The following is a 21,334-nucleotide window of genomic DNA, read 5'->3' on the forward strand; positions in this document are numbered from 1 at the left end:
ACCCCAAACCAAACCCCCTCATAAACTTCTCCTCTGCATTAGGGTACTTCAACCCCCTAGTACACCGATTCTTCTCCAAAAACCTACTAGAAAAGGGACAAAACATTGCCCTACACTTGATCGACCTCTCCTGACTCAAAAAAATAGGGCCAGAGGGCCTTGCTGAACTACAAGTAGCCGCAAGCAAAGCCGCAACCTCAATACACACAGGGCTAATTAAGGCCTACCTAGGATCCTTCGCCCTCTCCATCCTGGTAATAATCCTAATAACACACAGACTCACTAATGGCCCCTAACATCCGCAAATCCCATCCCCTACTAAAAATAATCAACAACTCCCTAATCGACCTACCCGCCCCCTCCAACATCTCTGCCTGATGAAACTTCGGCTCCCTTCTAGCCATCTGCTTAGCCACACAAATCCTAACAGGCCTGCTACTAGCCATACACTACACCGCAGACACTTCACTCGCCTTCTCCTCAGTAGCTCACACATGCCGAGACGTCCAGTACGGATGGCTCATCCGCAACCTCCACGCCAACGGTGCTTCGCTCTTCTTTATCTGCATCTACTTACACATCGGACGAGGCCTCTACTACGGCTCCTACCTATACAAAGAAACCTGAAACACAGGAGTAATCCTCCTACTCACCCTAATAGCAACTGCCTTCGTAGGGTATGTCCTACCATGAGGACAAATGTCATTCTGAGGGGCCACCGTAATCACCAACCTATTCTCAGCCATCCCGTACATTGGGCAAACTCTAGTAGAATGAGCCTGAGGAGGATTCTCAGTAGACAATCCAACCTTAACCCGATTCTTCGCCATCCACTTCCTACTGCCCTTCCTAATTGCAGGAATCACCCTAGTCCACCTAACCTTCCTACACGAATCAGGCTCAAATAACCCACTAGGAATCGTATCAGACTGCGACAAAATCCCATTCCACCCATACTTCTCCATTAAAGACAGCTTAGGGCTTACCCTAATAATCACCCCTCTAATAGCACTAGCCCTATTTTCACCGAACCTCCTGGTTCTTGGAATCCTAGTTGGGAGCGGTTGGCCACATGAGATGTACAGGATTTTTACCTGTGATTTAGTCTTGACAAGGCTATGTAATTGGTTTACTAACGTCTCATAAGAAAGAAGCATGAGCGGTTAATGCAGTTGGCTTGAAACCCATCCCCAGTGGTGCCAGTGCACTCTCTGAACTCACTGAAGTGCATCCCCAGTGGTGCCAGTGCACTCTCTGCACTCACTGCACTGCATCCCCAGTGGTGCCAGTGCAATCTCTGGACTCACTGCAGTGCATCCCCAGTGGTGCCAGTGCACTCTCTGGACTCACTGCACTGCATCCCCAGTGGTGCCAGTGCACTCTCTGGACTCACTGCACTGCATCCCCAGTGGTGCCAGTGCACTCTCTGGACTCACTGCACTGCATCCCCAGTGGTGCCAGTGCGCTCTCTGGAGTCACAGCACTGCATCCCCAGTGGTGCCAGTGCACTCACTGGATTCACTGCACTGCATCCCCAGTGGTGCCAGTGCACTCTCTGGACTCACTGAAGTGCATCCCCATTGGTGCCATTGCACTCTCTGCACTCACTGCACTGCATCCCCAGTGGTGCCAGTGCACTCACTGGACTGACTGCACTGCATCCCCAGTGGTGCCAGTGCGCTCTCCGGAGTCACAGCACTGCATCCCCAGTGGTGCCAGTGCACTCACTGGACACACTGTACTGCATCACAGGTGGTGCCAGTGCACTCTCTGCACTCACTGCACAGCATCCCCAGTGGTGCCAGTGCATTCACTGGACTCAGTGGACTGCATCACCAGTGGTGCCAGTGCACTCTCTGGACTCACTGCACTGCATCCCCAGTGGTGCCAGTGCACTCTCTGGACTCACTGCACTGCATCCCCAGTGGTGCCAGTGCAGTCTCTGGACTCACTGCAGTGCATCCCCAGTGGTGCCAGAGCACTCTCTGGACTCACTGCACTGCATCCCCAGAGGTGCCAGTGCACTCTCTGGACTCACTGCACCGCATCCCCAGTGGTGTCAGTACACTCTCTGGACTCACTGAAGTGCATCCCCAGTGGTGCCAGTGCACTCTCTGGACTCACTAAACTGCATCACCAGTGGTGCCAGTGCACTCTCTGGACTCACTGCACTGCTTCCCCAGTGGTGCCAGTGCACTCTCTGCACTCACTGCACTGCATTCTCAGTGGTGCCAGTGAAGTCTCTGGACTCACTGCACTGCATCCCCAGTGGTGCCAGTGCACTCTCTGGACTCACTGCACTGCATCCTCAGTGGTGCCAGTGCACTCTCTGGACTCACTGCATTGCATCCCCAGTGGTGCCAGTGCACTCTCTCGAGTCACTGCAGTGCATCCCGAGTGGAGCCAGTGCACTCACTGGACTCACTGTACTGCATCATCGGTGGTGCCAGTGCACTCTCTGGACTCACTTCACTGCATCCCCAGTGGTGCCAGTGCACTCTCTGGACTCACTGCACTGCAGGCCCAGTGGTACCAGTGCACTCACTGGACTCACTGTACTGCATCACCAGTGGTGCCAGTGCACTCTCTGGACTCACTGCACTGCATCCCCAGTGGTTCCAGTGCATTCACTGGACTCACTGTACTGCATCTCCAGTGGTGCCAGTGCACTCTCTGGACTCACTGCACTGCATCCCCAGTGGTGCCAGTGAGCTCTCTGGACTCACTGCTCTGCATCCCCAGTGGTGCCAGTGTACTCACAGGATTCACTGCACTGCATCCCCAGTGGTGCTAGTGCACTCTCTGGACTCACTGCAGTGCATCCCCAGTGGTGCCAGTGCACTCTCTGGACTCACTGAAGTGCATTCTCAGTGGTGCCAGTGCACTCTCTGGGCTCACTGAAGTGCATCCCCAGTGGTGCCAGTACACTCACTGGACTCACTGCACTGCATCCCCAGTGGTGCCAGTGCACTCTCTGGACTCACTGCACTGCATCCCCAGTGGTGCCAGTGAAGTCTTTGGACTCACTGCACTGCATCCCCAGTGTTGCCAGTGCACTCTGTGGAGTCACTCAAGTGCATCCCCAGTGGTGCTAGTGCACTCTCTGGACTCACTGCACTGCATGTCCAGTGGTGCCAGTGCACTCTCTGGACTCACTGCACTGCATGTCCAGTGGTGCCAGTGCACTCTCTGGACTCACTGTACTGCATCCCCAGTGGTGACAGTGCACTCTCTGGACTAACTGCAGTGCATCCCCAGTGGTGCCAGTGCACTCTCTGGACTCACTGCAGTGCATCCCCAGTGGTGCCAGTGCACTCTCTGGACTCACTGCACTGCATCCCCAGTGGTGCCAGTGCAGTCTCTGGACTCACTGCACTGCATCCCCAGTGGTGCCAGTGCACTGTCTGGACTCACTGCAGTGCATCCCCAGTGGTGTCAGTGCACTCTCTGGACTCACTGTACTGCACCCCCAGTGGTGCCAGTGCACTCACTGGACTGACTGCACTGCATCCCCAGTGGTGCCAGTGCGCTCTCTGGAGTCACAGCACTGCATCCCCAGTGGTGCCAGTGCACTCACTGGACTCACTGCACTGCATCACAGGTGGTGCCAGTGCACTCTCTGGACTCACTGCAGTGAATCACAGGTGGTGCCAGTGTACTCTCTGCAGTCACTGCACTGCATCCCCAGTGGTGCCAGTGCACTCTCTGGACTCACTGCACTGCATCCCCAGTGGTGCCAGTGAACTCTCTGGACTCACTGCACTGCATCCCCAGTGGTGCCAGTGTACTCTCTGGACTCACTGCAGTGCATCCCCGTGGTGCCAGAGCACTCTCTGGACTCACTGCACTGCATCCCCAGTGGTGCCAGTGCACTCTCTGGACTCACTGCACTGCATCCCCAGTGGTGTCAGTGCACTCTCTGGACTCACTGAAGTGCATCCCCAGTTGTGCCACTGCACTCTCTGGACTCACTGCACTGCATCCCCAGTGGTGCCAGTGCACTCTCTGGACTCACTGCACTGCATCCCCAGTGGTGTCAGTGCACTCTCTGGACTCACTGAAGTGCATCCCCAGTTGTGCCAGTGCACTCTCTGGACTCAATGCACTGCATCCCCAGTGGTGCCAGTGCACTCTCTGGACTCACTGTACTGCATCACCAGTGGTTCCAGTGCACTCTCTGGACTCACTGCACTGCATCCCCAGTGGTGCCAGTGCACTCTCTGGACTCACTGCACTGCATCCCCAGTGGTGCCAGTGCACTCTCTGGACTCACTGCAGTGCATCCACAGTGGTGCCAGTGCACTCACTGGACTCACTGCAGTGCATTCCCTCTGGTGCCAGTGCACTCTCTGGACTCACTGCACTGCATCCCCAGTGGTGCCAGTGCACTCTCTGGACTCACTGCACTGCATCCCCAGTGGTGCCAGTGCATTCTCTGGACTCACTGCAGTGCATCACCAGTGGTGCCAGTGCACTCTCTGGACTCACTGAGGTGCATCCCCAGTGGTGCCAGTGCAATCTCTGGACTCACTGCAGTGCATCCCCAGTGGAGCCCGTGCACTCTCTGGACTCACTGAAGTGCATCCCCAGTGGTGCCAGTGCACTCTCTGGACTCACTGCAGTGCATCCCCGTTGGTGCCAGTGCACTCTCTGGACTCACTGAAGTGCATTCTCAGTGGTGCCAGTGCACTCTCCGGACTCACTGCACTGCATCCCCAGTGGTGCCAGTACACTCACAGGACTGACTGCACTGCATCCCCAGTGGTGCCAGTGCACTCTCTGGACTCACTGCAGTGCATCCCCAGTGGTGCCAGTGCACTCTCTGGACTCACTTTACTGCATCCCCAGTGTTGCCAGTGCACTCTCTGGAGTAACTGCAGTGGATCCCCAGTGGTGCCAAAGCACTCTCTGGACTCCCGGCACCGCATCCCCAGTGGTGCCAGTGCACTCTCTGGGCTCACTGCAGTGCATCCCCAGTGGTGCCAGTGCACTCTCTTGACTCACTGCACTACATCCCCAGTGGTGCCAGTGCACTCACTGGACTCACTGCACTGCATTCCCCAGTGGTGCTAGTGCACTCTCTGGACTCACTGCAGTGCATCCCCAGTGGTGCCAGTGCACTCTCTGGACTCACTGAAGTGCATTCTCAGTGGTTCCAGTGCACTCTGTGGACTCACTGCAGTGCATCCCCAGTGGTGCCAGTGCGCTCTCTGGACTCACTGCAGTGCATCCCCAGTGGTGCCAGTGCAATCTCTGGACTCACTGCACTGCATCCCCAGTGCTGCCAGTGCACTCTCTGGACTCACTGCACTGCATCCCCAGTGGTGCCACTGCACTCTCTGGACTCACTGCAGTGCATCCCCAGTGGTGCCAGTGCACTCTCTGGACTCACTGCACTGCATCCCCAGTGGTGCCACTGCACTCTCTGGACTCACTGCACTGCATCCCCAGTGGTGCCAGTGCACTCTCTGGACTCACTGCAGTGCATCCCCAGTGGTGCCAGTGCACTCTCTGGACTCACAGCAGTGCATCCCCAGTGGTGCCAGTGCACTCTCTGGACTCACTGCACTGCATCCCCAGTGGTGCCAGTGCACTCTCTGGACTCACTGCACTGCATCCCAAGTGGTGCCAGTGCACTCTCTGGACTCACTGCACTGCATCCCCAGTGGTGCCAGTGCACTCTCTCGAGTCACTGCACTGCATCCCCAGTGGTGCCAGTGCGCTCACTGGACTCACTGTACTGCATCATCAATGGTGCCAGTGCACTCTCTGGAGTGACTGCAGTGCATCCCCAGTGGTGCCAGTGCACTCTCTGGACTCACTGCACTGCATCCCCAGTATTGCCAGTGCACTCTCTGGACTCACTGCACTGCATTCCCAGTGGTGCCAGTGCACTCACTGGACTCACTGCACTGCATCCCAAGTGGTACCAGTGCACTCTCTGGACTCACTGCACTGCATCCCCAGTGGTGCCAGTGCACTCTCTCGAGTCACGGCACTACATCCTCAGTGGTGCCAGTGCACTCACTGGACTCACTGTACTGCATTCCCAGTGGTGCTAGTTCACTCTCTGGACTCACTGCAGTGCATCCCCAGTGGTGCCAGTGCACTCTTTGGAGTCACTGAAGTGCATCTCCAGTGGTGCCAGTGCACTCTCTGGACTCACTGCACTGCATCCCCAGTGGTGCCAGTGCACTCTCTGGACTCACTGAAGTGCATTCTCAGTGGTGCCAGTGCACTCTCTGGACTCACTGCAGTGCATCCCCAGTGGTGCCAGTACACTCACTGGACTCACTGCACTGCATCCCCAGTGGTGCCAGTGCACTCTCTGGACTCACTGCACTGCATCTCCAGTGGTGCCAGTGCACTCTCTGGACTCACTGCACTGCATCCCCAGTGCTGCCTGTGCACTCTCTGGACTCACTGCACTGCATCCCCAGTGGTGTCACTGCACTCTCTGGACTCACTGCACTGCATCCCCAGTTGTGCCAGTGCACTCTCTGCACTCACTGCACTGCATCCCCAGTGGTGCCAGTGCACTCACTGGACTCACTGCAGTGCATTCCCTCTGGTGCCAGTGCACTCTCTGGACTCACTGCAGTGCATCCCCAGTGGTGCCAGTGCACTCTCTGGACTCACTGCACTGCATCCCCAGTGGTGCCAGTGCACTCTCTGGACTCACTACAGTGCATCACCTGTGGTGCCAGTGCACTCTCTGGACTCACTGCAGTGCATCCCCAGTGGAGCCAGTGCACTCTCTGGACTCACTGCAGTGCATCCGCAGTGGTGCCATTGCACTCTCTGGACTCACTGCACTGCATCCCCAGTGGTGCAGGGGAACTCTCTGGACTCACTGCAGTGCATCCCCAGTGGTGCCAGTGCACTCTCTTGAGTCACTGCACTGCATCCCCTGTGGTGCAAGAGCACTCTCTGGACTCACAGCAGTGCATCACCATTGGTGCCAGTGCACTCTCTGGACTCACTGCACTGCATCCCCTGTGGTGCCAGTGCACTCTCTGGACTCACTGCACTGCATCCCCAGTGGTGCTAGTGCACTGTGTGGACTCACTGTACTGCATCCCCAGTGGTGCCAGTGCAATCTCTGGACTCACTGCAGTGCATCCCCAGTGGTGCCAGTGCACTCTCTGGACTCACTGAAGTGCATTCTCAGTGGTGCCAGTGCACTCTCTGGACTCACTGCACTGCATCCCCAGTAGTGACAGTGCTCTCTCTGGACTCACTGCAGTGCATCCCCAGTGGTGCCAGTGCACTCTCTGGACTCACTGCACTGCTTCCCCAGTGGTGCCAGTGCACTCTTTCGAGTCACTGCAGTGCATCCCCAGTGGTGCCAGTGCACTCTCTGGACTCACTGCAGTGCATCCCCAGTGGTGCCAGTGCACTCTCTGGACTCACTGCAGTGCATCCCCAGTGGTGCCAGTGCACTCTCTGGAGTCACAGCACTGCATCCCCAGTGGTGCCAGTGCAATCTCTGGACTCACTGCACTGCATCCCCAGTGGTGCCAGTGCACTCTCTGGACTCACTGCAGTGCATCCACAGTGGTGCCAGTGCACTCACTGGACTCACTGCAGTGCATTCCCTCTGGTGCCAGTGCACTCTCTGGACTCACTGCACTGCATCCCCAGTGGTGCCAGTGCACTCTCTGGACTCACTGCACTGCATCCCCAGTGGTGCCAGTGCATTCTCTGGACTCACTGCAGTGCATCACCAGTGGTGCCAGTGCACTCTCTGGACTCACTGAGGTGCATCCCCAGTGGTGCCAGTGCAATCTCTGGACTCACTGCAGTGCATCCCCAGTGGAGCCCGTGCACTCTCTGGACTCACTGAAGTGCATCCCCAGTGGTGCCAGTGCACTCTCTGGACTCACTGCAGTGCATCCCCGTTGGTGCCAGTGCACTCTCTGGACTCACTGAAGTGCATTCTCAGTGGTGCCAGTGCACTCTCCGGACTCACTGCACTGCATCCCCAGTGGTGCCAGTACACTCACAGGACTGACTGCACTGCATCCCCAGTGGAGCCAGTGCGCTCTCTCGACTCACTGCACTGCATCCCCATTGGTGCCAGTGCATTCTCTGGACTCACCGCACTGCACCCTGAGTGGTGCCAGTGCACTCTCTGGACTCACTGCAGTGCATCCCCAGTGGTGCCAGTGCACTCTCTGGACTCACTGTACTGCATCCCCAGTGTTGCCAGTGCACTCTCTGGAGTAACTGCAGTGGATCCCCAGTGGTGCCAAAGCACTCTCTGGACTCCCGGCACCGCATCCCCAGTGGTGCCAGTGCACTCTCTGGGCTCACTGCAGTGCATCCCCAGTGGTGCCAGTGCACTCTCTTGACTCACTGCACTACATCCCCAGTGGTGCCAGTGCACTCACTGGACTCACTGCACTGCATTCCCCAGTGGTGCTAGTGCACTCTCTGGACTCACTGCAGTGCATCCCCAGTGGTGCCAGTGCACTCTCTGGACTCACTGAAGTGCATTCTCAGTGGTTCCAGTGCACTCTGTGGACTCACTGCAGTGCATCCCCAGTGGTGCCAGTGCGCTCTCTGGACTCACTGCAGTGCATCCCCAGTGGTGCCAGTGCAATCTCTGGACTCACTGCACTGCATCCCCAGTGCTGCCAGTGCACTCTCTGGACTCACTGCACTGCATCCCCAGTGGTGCCACTGCACTCTCTGGACTCACTGCAGTGCATCCCCAGTGGTGCCAGTGCACTCTCTGGACTCACTGCACTGCATCCCCAGTGGTGCCACTGCACTCTCTGGACTCACTGCACTGCATCCCCAGTGGTGCCAGTGCACTCTCTGGACTCACTGCAGTGCATCCCCACTGCTGCCAGTGCACTCTCTGGACTCACAGCAGTGCATCCCCAGTGGTGCCAGTGCACTCTCTGGACTCACTGCACTGCATCCCCAGTGGTGCCAGTGCACTCTCTGGACTCACTGCACTGCATCCCAAGTGGTGCCAGTGCACTCTCTGGACTCACTGCACTGCATCCCCAGTGGTGCCAGTGCACTCTCTCGAGTCACTGCACTGCATCCCCAGTGGTGCCAGTGCGCTCACTGGACTCACTGTACTGCATCATCAATGGTGCCAGTGCACTCTCTGGAGTGACTGCAGTGCATCCCCAGTGGTGCCAGTGCACTCTCTGGACTCACTGCACTGCATCCCCAGTATTGCCAGTGCACTCTCTGGACTCACTGCACTGCATTCCCAGTGGTGCCAGTGCACTCACTGGACTCACTGCACTGCATCCCAAGTGGTACCAGTGCACTCTCTGGACTCACTGCACTGCATCCCCAGTGGTGCCAGTGCACTCTCTCGAGTCACGGCACTACATCCTCAGTGGTGCCAGTGCACTCACTGGACTCACTGTACTGCATTCCCAGTGGTGCTAGTTCACTCTCTGGACTCACTGCAGTGCATCCCCAGTGGTGCCAGTGCACTCTTTGGAGTCACTGAAGTGCATCTCCAGTGGGGCCAGTGCACTCTCTGGACTCACTGCACTGCATCCCCAGTGGTGCCAGTGCACTCTCTGGACTCACTGAAGTGCATTCTCAGTGGTGCCAGTGCACTCTCTGGACTCACTGCAGTGCATCCCCAGTGGTGCCAGTACACTCACTGGACTCACTGCACTGCATCCCCAGTGGTGCCAGTGCACTCTCTGGACTCACTGCACTGCATCTCCAGTGGTGCCAGTGCACTCTCTGGACTCACTGCACTGCATCCCCAGTGCTGCCTGTGCACTCTCTGGACTCACTGCACTGCATCCCCAGTGGTGTCACTGCACTCTCTGGACTCACTGCACTGCATCCCCAGTTGTGCCAGTGCACTCTCTGCACTCACTGCACTGCATCCCCAGTGGTGCCAGTGCACTCACTGGACTCACTGCAGTGCATTCCCTCTGGTGCCAGTGCACTCTCTGGACTCACTGCAGTGCATCCCCAGTGGTGCCAGTGCACTCTCTGGACTCACTGCACTGCATCCCCAGTGGTGCCAGTGCACTCTCTGGACTCACTACAGTGCATCACCTGTGGTGCCAGTGCACTCTCTGGACTCACTGCAGTGCATCCCCAGTGGAGCCAGTGCACTCTCTGGACTCACTGCAGTGCATCCGCAGTGGTGCCATTGCACTCTCTGGACTCACTGCACTGCATCCCCAGTGGTGCCAGTGCACTCTCTGGACTCACTGCAGTGCATCCCCAGTGGTGCCAGTGCACTCTCTTGAGTCACTGCACTGCATCCCCTGTGGTGCAAGAGCACTCTCTGGACTCACAGCAGTGCATCACCATTGGTGCCAGTGCACTCTCTGGACTCACTGCACTGCATCCCCTGTGGTGCCAGTGCACTCTCTGGACTCACTGCACTGCATCCCCAGTGGTGCTAGTGCACTGTGTGGACTCACTGTACTGCATCCCCAGTGGTGCCAGTGCAATCTCTGGACTCACTGCAGTGCATCCCCAGTGGTGCCAGTGCACTCTCTGGACTCACTGAAGTGCATTCTCAGTGGTGCCAGTGCACTCTCTGGACTCACTGCACTGCATCCCCAGTAGTGACAGTGCTCTCTCTGGACTCACTGCAGTGCATCCCCAGTGGTGCCAGTGCACTCTCTGGACTCACTGCACTGCTTCCCCAGTGGTGCCAGTGCACTCTTTCGAGTCACTGCAGTGCATCCCCAGTGGTGCCAGTGCACTCTCTGGACTCACTGCAGTGCATCCCCAGTGGTGCCAGTGCACTCTCTGGACTCACTGCAGTGCATCCCCAGTGGTGCCAGTGCACTCTCTGGAGTCACAGCACTGCATCCCCAGTGGTGCCAGTGCAATCTCTGGACTCACTGCACTGCATCCCCAGTGGTGCCAGTGCACTCTCTGGACTCACTGAAGTGCATTCTCAGTGGTGCCAGTGCACTCTCTGGACTCACTGCACTGCATCCCCAGTGGTGCCAGTGCACTCTCTGGACTCACTGAACTGCATCCCCAGTGGTGCCAGTGCAATCTCTGGACTCACTGCAGAGCATCCCCAGTGGTGCCAGTGCACTCTCTGGACTCACTGAAGTGCATTATCAGTGGTGCCAGTGCACTCTCTGGACTCACTGCACTGCATCCCCAGTAGTGACAGTGCACTCACTGGATTCACTGCAGTGCATACCCAGTGGGGCCAGTGCACTCTCTGGACTCACTGCGCTGCATCCCCAGTGGTGCCAGTGCACTCTCTGGACTCACTGCACTGCATCGCCAGTGCACTCTATGGACTCACTGCAGGGCATCCCCGGTGGAGCCAGTGTACTCTCAGGACTCACTGCAGTGCATCCCCAGTGGTGCCAGTGCACTCTCTGGACTCACTGCACTCCATCCCCAGTGGTGCCAGTGCACTCTCTGGACTCACTGCACTGCACCCCAATGCTGCCAGTGCACTCTCTGGCGTCACTGAAGTGCATCCCCCGGGGTGCAAGTGCACTCTCTGGACTCACTGGAGTGCATCACCTGTGGTGCCAGTGCACTCTCTGGACTCACTGCACTGTATCCCCAGTGCTGCCAGTGCACTCTCTGGACTCACTGCACTGCATCACCTGTGGTGCCAGTGCACTCTCTGGACTCACTGCACCGCATCCGCAGTGGTGCCAGTGCCCTCTCTAGAGTCACTGCGCTGCATCCCCAGTTGTGCCAGTGCACTCTCTGGACTCACTGCAGCGCATCCCCAGTGGTGCCAGTGCACTCTCTGGACTCACTGCACTGCTTCCCCAGTGGTGCCAGTGCACTCTTTCGAGTCACTGCAGTGCATCCCCAGTGGTGCCAGTGCACTCTCTGGACTCACTGCAGTGCATCCCCAGTGGTGCCAGTGCACTCTCTGGACTCACTGCAGTGCATCCCCAGTGGTGCCAGTGCACTCTCTGGACTCACTGAAGTGCATTCTCAGTGGTGCCAGTGCACTCTCTGGACTCACTGAAGTGCATCCCCAGTGGTGCCAGTGCACTCTCTGGACTCACTGCAGTGCATTAACGGTGGTGCCAGTGCACTCTCTGGACTCACTGCAGTGCATCCCCAGTGGTGCTAGTGCACTCTGGACTCACTGCAGTGCATCCCCAGTAGTGACAGTGCACTCTCTGGACTCACTGCACTGCATACCCAGTGGTGCCAGTGCACTCTCTGGACTCACTGCTCTGCATCCCCAGTGGTGCCAGTGTACTCACAGGATTCACTGCACTGCATCCCCAGTGGTGCTAGTGCACTCTCTGGACTCACTGCAGTGCATCCCCAGTGGTGCCAGTGCACTCTCTGGACTCACTGAAGTGCATTCTCAGTGGTGCCAGTGCACTCTCTGGGCTCACTGAAGTGCATCCCCAGTGGTGCCAGTACACTCACTGGACTCACTGCACTGCATCCCCAGTGGTGCCAGTGCACTCTCTGGACTCACTGCACTGCATCCCCAGTGGTGCCAGTGAAGTCTTTGGACTCACTGCACTGCATCACCAGTGTTGCCAGTGCACTCTGTGGAGTCACTCAAGTGCATCCCCAGTGCTGCCAGGGCACTCTCTGGACTCACTGCACTGCATGTCCAGTGGTGCCAGTGCACTCTCTGGACTCACTGCACTGCATGTCCAGTGGTGCCAGTGCACTCTCTGGACTCATTGTACTGCATCCCCAGTGGTGACAGTGCACTCTCTGGACTAACTGCAGTGCATCCACAGTGGTGCCAGTGCACTCTCTGGACTCACTGCACTGCATCCCCAGTGGTGCCAGTGCACTCTCTGGACTCACTGCACTGCATCCCCAGTGGTGCCAGTGCAGTCTCTGGACTCACTGCACTGCATCCCCAGTGGTGCCAGTGCACTGTCTGGACTCACTGCAGTGCATCCCCAGTGGTGTCAGTGCACTCTCTGGACTCACTGTACTGCACCCCCAGTGGTGCCAGTGCACTCACTGGACTGACTGCACTGCATCCCCAGTGGTGCCAGTGCGCTCTCTGGAGTCACAGCACTGCATCCCCAGTAGTGCCAGTGCACTCACTGGACTCACTGCACTGCATCACAGGTGGTGCCAGTGCACTCTCTGGACTCACTGCAGTGAATCCCCGGTGGTGCCAGTGTACTCTCTGCAGTCACTGCACTGCATCCCCAGTGGTGCCAGTGCACTCACTGGACTCACTGGACTGCATCCCCAGTGGTGCCAGTGAACTCTCTGGACTCACTGCACTGCATCCCCAGTGGTGCCAGTGTACTCTCTGGACTCACTGCAGTGCATCCCCAGTGGTGCCAGAGCACTCTCTGGACTCACTGCACTGCATCCCCAGTGGTGCCAGAGCACTCTCTGGACTCACTGCACTGCATCCCCAGTGGTGTCAGTGCACTCTCTGGACTCACTTAAGTGCATCCCCAGTGGTGCCAGTGAAGTCTTTGGACTCACTGCACTGCATCCCCAGTGTTGCCAGTGCACTCTGTGGAGTCACTCAAGTGCATCCCCATTGCTGCCAGGGCACTCTCTGGACTCACTGCACTGCATGTCCAGTGGTGCCAGTGCACTCTCTGGACTCACTGCACTGCATGTCCAGTGGTGCCAGTGCACTCTCTGGACTCACTGTACTGCATCCCCAGTGGTGACAGTGCACTCTCTGGACTAACTGCAGTGCATCCCCAGTGGTGCCAGTGCACTCTCTGGACTCACTGCAGTGCATCCCCAGTGGTGCCAGTGCACTCTCTGGACTCACTGCACTGCATCCCCAGTGGTGCCAGTGCAGTCTCTGGACTCACTGCACTGCATCCCCAGTGGTGCCAGTGCACTGTCTGGACTCACTGCAGTGCATCCCCAGTGGTGTCAGTGCACTCTCTGGACTCACTGTACTGCACCCCCAGTGGTGCCAGTGCACTCACTGGACTGACTGCACTGCATCCCCAGTGGTGCCAGTGCGCTCTCTGGAGTCACAGCACTGCATCCCCAGTGGTGCCAGTGCACTCTCTGGACTCACTGGACTGCATCCCCAGTGGTGCCAGTGAACTCTCTGGACTCACTGCACTGCATCCCCAGTGGTGCCAGTGTACTCTCTGGACTCACTGCAGTGCATCCCCAGTGGTGCCAGAGCACTCTCTGGACTCACTGCACTGCATCCCCAGTGGTGCCAGAGCACTCTCTGGACTCACTGCACTGCATCCCCAGTGGTGTCAGTGCACTCTCTGGACTCCCGGCACTGCATCTCCAGTTTTGCCAGTGAAGTCTTTGGACTCACTGCACTGCATCCCCAGTGGTGCCAGTGCACTCTCTGGAGTCACTGAAGTGCATCCACAGTGGTGCCAGTGCACTCTCTGGACTCACTGCACTGCATGCCCAGTGGTGCCACTGCACTCTCTGGACTCACTGTACTGCATCCCCACTGGTACCAGTGCACTCTGTGGACTCACTGTACTGCATCCCCAGTGGTGCCACTGCACTCTCTGGACTCACTGCAGTGCATCCCCAGTGGTGCCAGTGCACTCTCTGGACTCACTGCACTGCATCCCCAGTGGTGCCAGTGCACTCTCTGGACTCACTGCACTGCATCCCCAGTGGTGCCAGTGCACTCTCTGGACTCACTGCAGTGCATCCACAGTGGTGCCAGTGCACTCACTGGACTCACTGCAGTGCATTCCCTCTGGTGCCAGTGCACTCTCTGGACTCACTGCACTGCATCCCCAGTGGTGCCAGTGCACTCTCTGGACTCACTGCACTGCATCCCCAGTGGTGCCAGTGCATTCTCTGGACTCACTGCAGTGCATCACCAGTGGTGCCAGTGCACTCTCTGGACTCACTGAGGTGCATCCCCAGTGGTGCCAGTGCAATCTCTGGACTCACTGCAGTGCATCCCCAGTGGTGCCAGTGCACACTCTGGACTCACTGCACTGCATCCCCAGTGGTGCCAGTGCACTCTCTGGACTCACTGCACTGCATCCCCAGTGTTCACAGTGCACTCTCTGCACTCACTACACTGCATCCCCAGTGGTGCCAGTGCACTCTCTGGACTCACTGCACTGCATCCCCAGTGGTGCCAGTGCACTCTGTGGACTCACTGCACTGCATCCCCAGTGGTGTCAGTGCACTCTCTGGACTCACTGCACTGCATCCCCACTGGTGCCAGTGCACTCTCTGGACTCACTGCACTGCATCCCCAGTGGAGCCCGTGCACTCTCTGGACTCACTGAAGTGCATCCCCAGTGGTGCCAGTGCACTCTCTGGACTCACTGCACTGCATCCCCGTTGGTGCCAGTGCACTCTCTGGACTCACTGCAGTGCATTCTCAGTGGTGCCAGTGCACTCTCTGGACTCACTGCACTGCATCCCCAGTGGTGCCAGTACACTCACAGGACTGACTGCACTGCATCCCCAGTGGAGCCAGTGCGCTCTCTGGACTCACTGTACTGCATCCCCATTGGTGCCAGTGCATTCTCTGGACTCACCGCACTGCACCCTGAGTGGTGCCAGTGCACTCTCTGGACTCACTGCAGTGCATCCCCAGTGGTGCCAGTGCACTCTCTGGACTCACTGTACTGCATCCCCAGTGTTGCCAGTGCACTCTCTGGAGTAACTGCAGTGGATCCCCAGGGGTGCCAAAGCACTCTCTGGACTCCCGGCACCGCATCCCCAGTGGTGCCAGTGCACTCTCTGGGCTCACTGCACTGCATCCCCAGTGGTGCCAGTGCACTCTCTTGACTCACTGCACTGCATCCCCAGTGGTGCCAGTGCACTCACTGGACTCACTGCACTGCATTCCCCAGTGGTGCTAGTGCACTCTCTGGACTCACTGCAGTGCATCCCCAGTGGTGCCAGTGCACTCTCTGGACTCACTGAAGTGCATTCTCAGTGGTTCCAGTGCACTCTGTGGACTCACTGCAGTGCATCCCCAGTGGTGCCAGTGCGCTCTCTGGACTCACTGCAGTGCATCCCCAGTGGTGCCAGTGCAATCTCTGGACTCACTGCACTGCATCCCCAGTGGTGCCAGTGCATTCTCTGGACTCACTGCACTGCATCCCCAGTGGTGCCAGTGCACTCACTGGACTCACTGCAGTGCATCCCCAGTGGTGCCAGTGCACTCTCTGGACTCACTGCACTGCATCCCCAGTGGTGCCACTGCACTCTCTGGACTCACTGCAGTGCATCCCCAGTGGTGCCAGTGCACTCTCTGGACTCACTGCACTGCATCCCCACTGCTGCCAGTGCACTCTCTGGACTCACAGCAGTGCATCCCCAGTGGTGCCAGTGCACTCTCTCGAGTCACTGCACTGCATCCCCAGTGGTGCCAGTGCGCTCACTGGACTCACTGTACTGCATCATCAATGGTGCCAGTTCACTCTCTGCAGTGACTGCAGTGCATCCCCAGTGGTGCCAGTGCACTCTCTGGACTCACTGCACTGCATCCCCAGTGGTGCCAATGCACTCTCTGGACTCACTGCACTGCATCCCCAGTGGTGCCAGTGCACTCACTGGACTCACTGCACTGCATCCCCAGTGGTACCAGCGCACTCTCTGAACTCACTGCACTGCATCCCCTGTGGTGCCAGTGCACTCTCTCGAGTCACTGCACTACATCCTCAGTGGTGCCAGTGTACTCACTGGACTCACTGTACTGCATTCCCAGTGGTGCTAGTTCACTCTCTGGACTCACTGCAGTGCATCCCCAGTGGTGCCAGTGCACTCTTTGGAGTCACTGAAGTGCATCTCCAGTGGTGCCAGTGCACTCTCTGGACTCACTGCACTGCATCCCCAGTGGTGCCAGTGCACTCTCTGGACTCACTGAAGTGCATTCTCAGTGGTGCCAGTGCACTCTCTGGACTCACTGCAGTGCATCCCCAGTGGTGCCAGTACACTCACTGGACTCACTGCACTGCATCCCCAGTGGTGCCAGTGCACTCTCTGGACTCACTGCACTGCATCCCCAGTGGTGCCAGTGCACTCTCTGGACTCACTGCACTGCATCCCCAGTGCTGCCTGTGCACTCTCTGGACTCACTGCACTGCATCCCCAGTGGTGTCACTGCACTCTCTGGACTCACTGCACTGCATCCCCAGTTGTGCCGTGCACTCTCTGCACTCACTGCACTGCATCCCCAGTGGTGCCAGTGCACTCACTGGACTCACTGCAGTGCATTCCCTCTGGTGCCAGTGCACTCTCTGGACTCACTGCAGTGCATCCCCAGTGGTGCCAGTGCACTCTCTGGACTCACTTCACTGCATCCCCAGTGGTGCCAGTGCACTCTCTGGACTCACTGCAGTGCATCACCTGTGGTGCCATTGCACTCTCTGGACTCACTGAAGTGCATCCCCAGTGGTGCCAGTGCAATCTCTGGACTCACTGCACTGCATTCCCAGTGGTGCCAGTGCACACTCTGGACTCACTGTACTGCATCCCCAGTGGTGCCAGTGCACTCTCTGGACTCACTGCACTGCAACCCCAGTGTTGCTAGTGCACTCTCTGGACTCACTGCACTGCATCCCCAGTGGTGCCAGTGCACTCTCTGGACTCACTTCAGTGCATCCCCAGTGGTGCCAGAGCACTCTCTGGACTCACTGCACTGCATCCCCAGTGGTGCCAGTGCACTCTCTGGACTCACTGCACTGCAGCCCCAGTGGTGCCAGTGCACTCTCTGGACTCACTGCACTGCATCCCCAGTATTGCCAGTGCACTCTCTGGACTCACTGCACTGCATCCCCAGTGGTGCCAGTGCACTCTCTGGACTCACTGCACTGCATCCCCAGTGGTGCCACTGCACTCTCTGGACTCACTGCACTGCATGTCCAGTGGTGCCAGTGCACTCTCTGCACTCACTGCACTGCATCCCCAGTGGTGCCAGTGCACTCACTGGACTCACTGCAGTGCATTCCCTCTGGTGCCAGTTCACTCTCTAGACTCACTGCAGTGCATCCCCGTTGGTGCCAGTGCACTCTCTGGACTCACTGCAGTGCATCCCCAGTGGTGCCAGTGCACTCTCTGGACTCACTGCAGTGCATCACCAGTGGTGCCAGTGCACTCTCTGGACTCACTGAAGTGCATCCCCAGTGGTGCCAGTGCACTCTCTGGACTCACTGCACTGCATCCCCAGTGGTGCCAGTGCACTCTCTGGACTCACTGCACTGCATCCCCAGTGGTGCCAGAGCACTCTCTGGACTCACTGCACTGCATCCTCTGTGCTGCCAGTGCACTCTCTGGACTCACTGCACTGCATCCCCAGTGGTGCCAGTGCACTCTCTGGACTCACTGTACTGCATCCCCAGTGGAGCGCGTGCACTCTCTGGACTCACTGCACTGCATCCCCAGTGGTGCCAGTGCACTCTCTGGACTCACTGCAGGGCATCCCCAGTGGTGCCAGTGCACTCTCTGGACTCACTGCAGTGCATCCCCTGTGGTGCCAGTGCACTCTCTGGACTCACCGCACCGCATCCCCAGTGGTGCCAGTGCACTCTCTGGACTCACTGCACTGCATCCCAAGTGGTGCCAGTGCACTCTCTGGAGTCACTGCACTGCATCCCCAGTGGTGCAAGTGCACTCTCTCGAGTCACTACACTGCATCCCCAGTGGTGCCAGTGCACTCACTGGACTCACTGTACTGCATCATCAGTGGTGCCAGTGCACTCTCTGGACTCACTGCACTGCATCCCCAGTGGTGCCAGTGCACTCTCTGGACTCACTGCACTGCATCCCCAGTGGTGCCAGTGCACTCACTGGACTCACTATACTGCATCACCAGTGGTGCCAGTGCACTCTCTGGATTCACTGCACTACATTCCCAGTGGTGCTAGTGCACTCTCTGGACTCACTGCAGTGCATCCCCAGTGGTGCCAGTGCACTCTTTGGACTCACTGAAGGGCATTCTCAGTGGTGCCAATGCACTCTCTGGACTCACTGCACTGCATCCCCAGTGGTGCCAGTGCGCTCTCTGGACTCACTGAAGTGCATTCTCAGTGGTGCCAGTGCACTCTCTGGACTCACTGCAGTGCATCCCCAGTGGTGCCAGTACACTCTCTGGACTCACTGCACTGCATCCCCAGTGGTGCCAGTGCACTCTCTGGAGTCACTGCACTGCATCCCCAGTGGTGCCAGTGCACTCTCTGGACTCACTGCAGTGCATCACCAGTGGTGCCAGTGCACTCTCTGGACTCACCGCACCGCATCCCCAGTGGTGCCAGTGCACTCTCTGGAGTAACTGCAGTGCATCACCAGTGGTGCCAGTGCACTCTCTGGACTCACTGCACTGCATCCCCAGTGGTGCCAGTGCACTCTCTGGACTCACTGCACTGCATCCCCAGTGGTGCCAGAGCACTCTCTGGACTCACTGCACTGCATCCCCAGTGGTGCCTGTGCACTCTCTGGACTCACTGCACTGCATCCCCAGTGGTGCCACTGCACTCTCTGGACTCACTGCACTGCATCCCCAGTGGTGCCAGTGCACTCCCTGCACTCACTGCACTGCATCCCCAGTGGTGCCAGTGCACTCACTGGACTCACTGCAGTGCATTCCCTCTGGTGCCAGTGCACTCTCTGGACTCACTGCACTGCATCCCCAGTGGTGCCAGTGCACTCTCTGGACTCACTGCACTGCATCCCCAGTGGTGCCAGTGCACTCTCTGGACTCACTGCACTGCATCCCCAGTGGTGCCAGTGCACTCTCTGGACTCACTGAAGTGCATCCCCCGTGGTGCCAGTGCGATCTCTGGACTCACTGCACTGCATTCCCAGTGGTGCCAGTGCACACTCTGGACTCACTGCACTGCATCCCCAGTGGTGCCAGTGCACTCTCTGGACTCACTGCAGTGCATCCCCAGAGGTGCCAGTGCACTCTCTGGACTCACTGCACTGCATCCACAGTGGTGCCAGTGCACTCTCTGGACTCACTGCAGTGCATCACCAGTGGTGCCAGTACACTCTCTTGACACACTGAAGTGCATTCTCAGTGGTGCCAGTGCACTCTCTGGACTTACTGCGCTGCATCCCCAGTGGTGCCAGTACACTCAGTGGACTCACTGCACTGCATCCCCAGTGGTGCCAGTGCAGTCTCTGCACTCACTGAAGTGCATCTCCAGTGCTGCCAGTGAACTGTCTGGACTCACTGCAGTGCATCCCCAGTGGTGCCAGTGCACTCTCTGGACTCACTGCACTGCATCCCCAGTGGTGCCAGTGCACTCTCTGGACTCACTGCACTGCATCCCCAGTGGTGCCAGTGCACTCTCTGGACTCACTGCACTGCATCTCCAATGGTGCCAGTGCACTCTCTGGACTCACTGCACTGCATCCCCAGTGGTGCCAATGCACTCTCTGGACTCACTGCTGTGCATCCCCATTGGTGCCAGTGCACTCTCTGGACTCACTGCACTGCATCCCCAGTGGTGTCAGTGATCTCTCTGGACTCACTGCACTGCATCCCCAGTGGTGCAAGTGCACTCTCTGGACTCACTGCACTACATCCCCAGTGGTGCCAGTGCACTGTCTGGACTCACTGAACTGCATCCCCAGTGGTGCCAGTGCACTCTCTGGACTCACTGCACTACATCCCCAGTGGTGCCAGTGCACTCTCTGTACTCACTGCACTGCATCTCCAATGGTGCCAGTGCACTCTCAGGACTCACTGCACTGCATCCCCAGTGCTGCCAATGCACTCTCTGGACTCACTGCTGTGCATCCCCAGTGGTGCCAGTGCACTCTCTGGACTCACTGTACTGCATCCCCAGTGGTGCCAGTGCACTCTCTGGACTCACTGCACTGCATCCCCAGTGGAGCCCGTGCACTCTCTGGACTCACTGCACTGCATCCCCAGTGGTGCCAGTGCACTCTCTGGACTCACTGCAATGCATCCCCAGTGGTGCCAGTGCACTCTTTGGACTCACTGAAGTGCATTCTCAGTGGTGCAAGTGCACTCTCTGGACTCACTGCACTGCATCCCCAGTGGTGCCAGTGCGCTCTCTGGACTCACTGCACTGCATACCCAGTGGTGCCAGTACACTCTCTGGACTCACTGAAGGGCATTCTCAGTGGTGCCAGTGCACTCTCTGGAGTAACTGCAGTGCATCACCAGTGGTGCCACTGCACTCTCTGGACTCACTGCACAGCATCCCAAGTGGTGCCAGAGCACTCTCTGGACTCACTGCACTGCAGCCCCAGTGGTGCCAGTGCACTCTCTGGACTCACTGCACTGCATCCCCAGTATTGCCAGTGCACTCTCTGGACTCACTGCACTGCATCCCCAGTGGTGCTAGTGCACTCTCTGGACTCACTGCACTGCATCCCCAGTGGTGCCACTGCACTCTCTGGACTCACTGCACTGCATCCCCAGTGGTGCCAGTGCACTCTCTGCACTCAC

General features: G+C 58.1%; 1 long non-coding RNA gene across 1 annotated transcript in view; it reads right to left on the reverse strand.

Moving 5' to 3' along the window:
- Positions 1-287: 287 nt before the first annotated feature.
- LOC310891362 overlaps positions 288-21,334 on the reverse strand; it is a 113,183-nt gene continuing 92,136 nt past the window's right edge. The window contains exon 2 of the long non-coding RNA XR_014577543.1: positions 288-1,032. This is a non-coding gene — a long non-coding RNA (uncharacterized lncRNA). The remainder of the gene's footprint in view (positions 1,033-21,334) is intronic.

The sequence above is a fragment of the Anser anser genome, assembly GCF_964211835.1.
Source record: "Anser anser genome assembly, contig: HAP1_SCAFFOLD_44, whole genome shotgun sequence".
NCBI lineage: Eukaryota > Metazoa > Chordata > Aves > Anseriformes > Anatidae > Anser > Anser anser.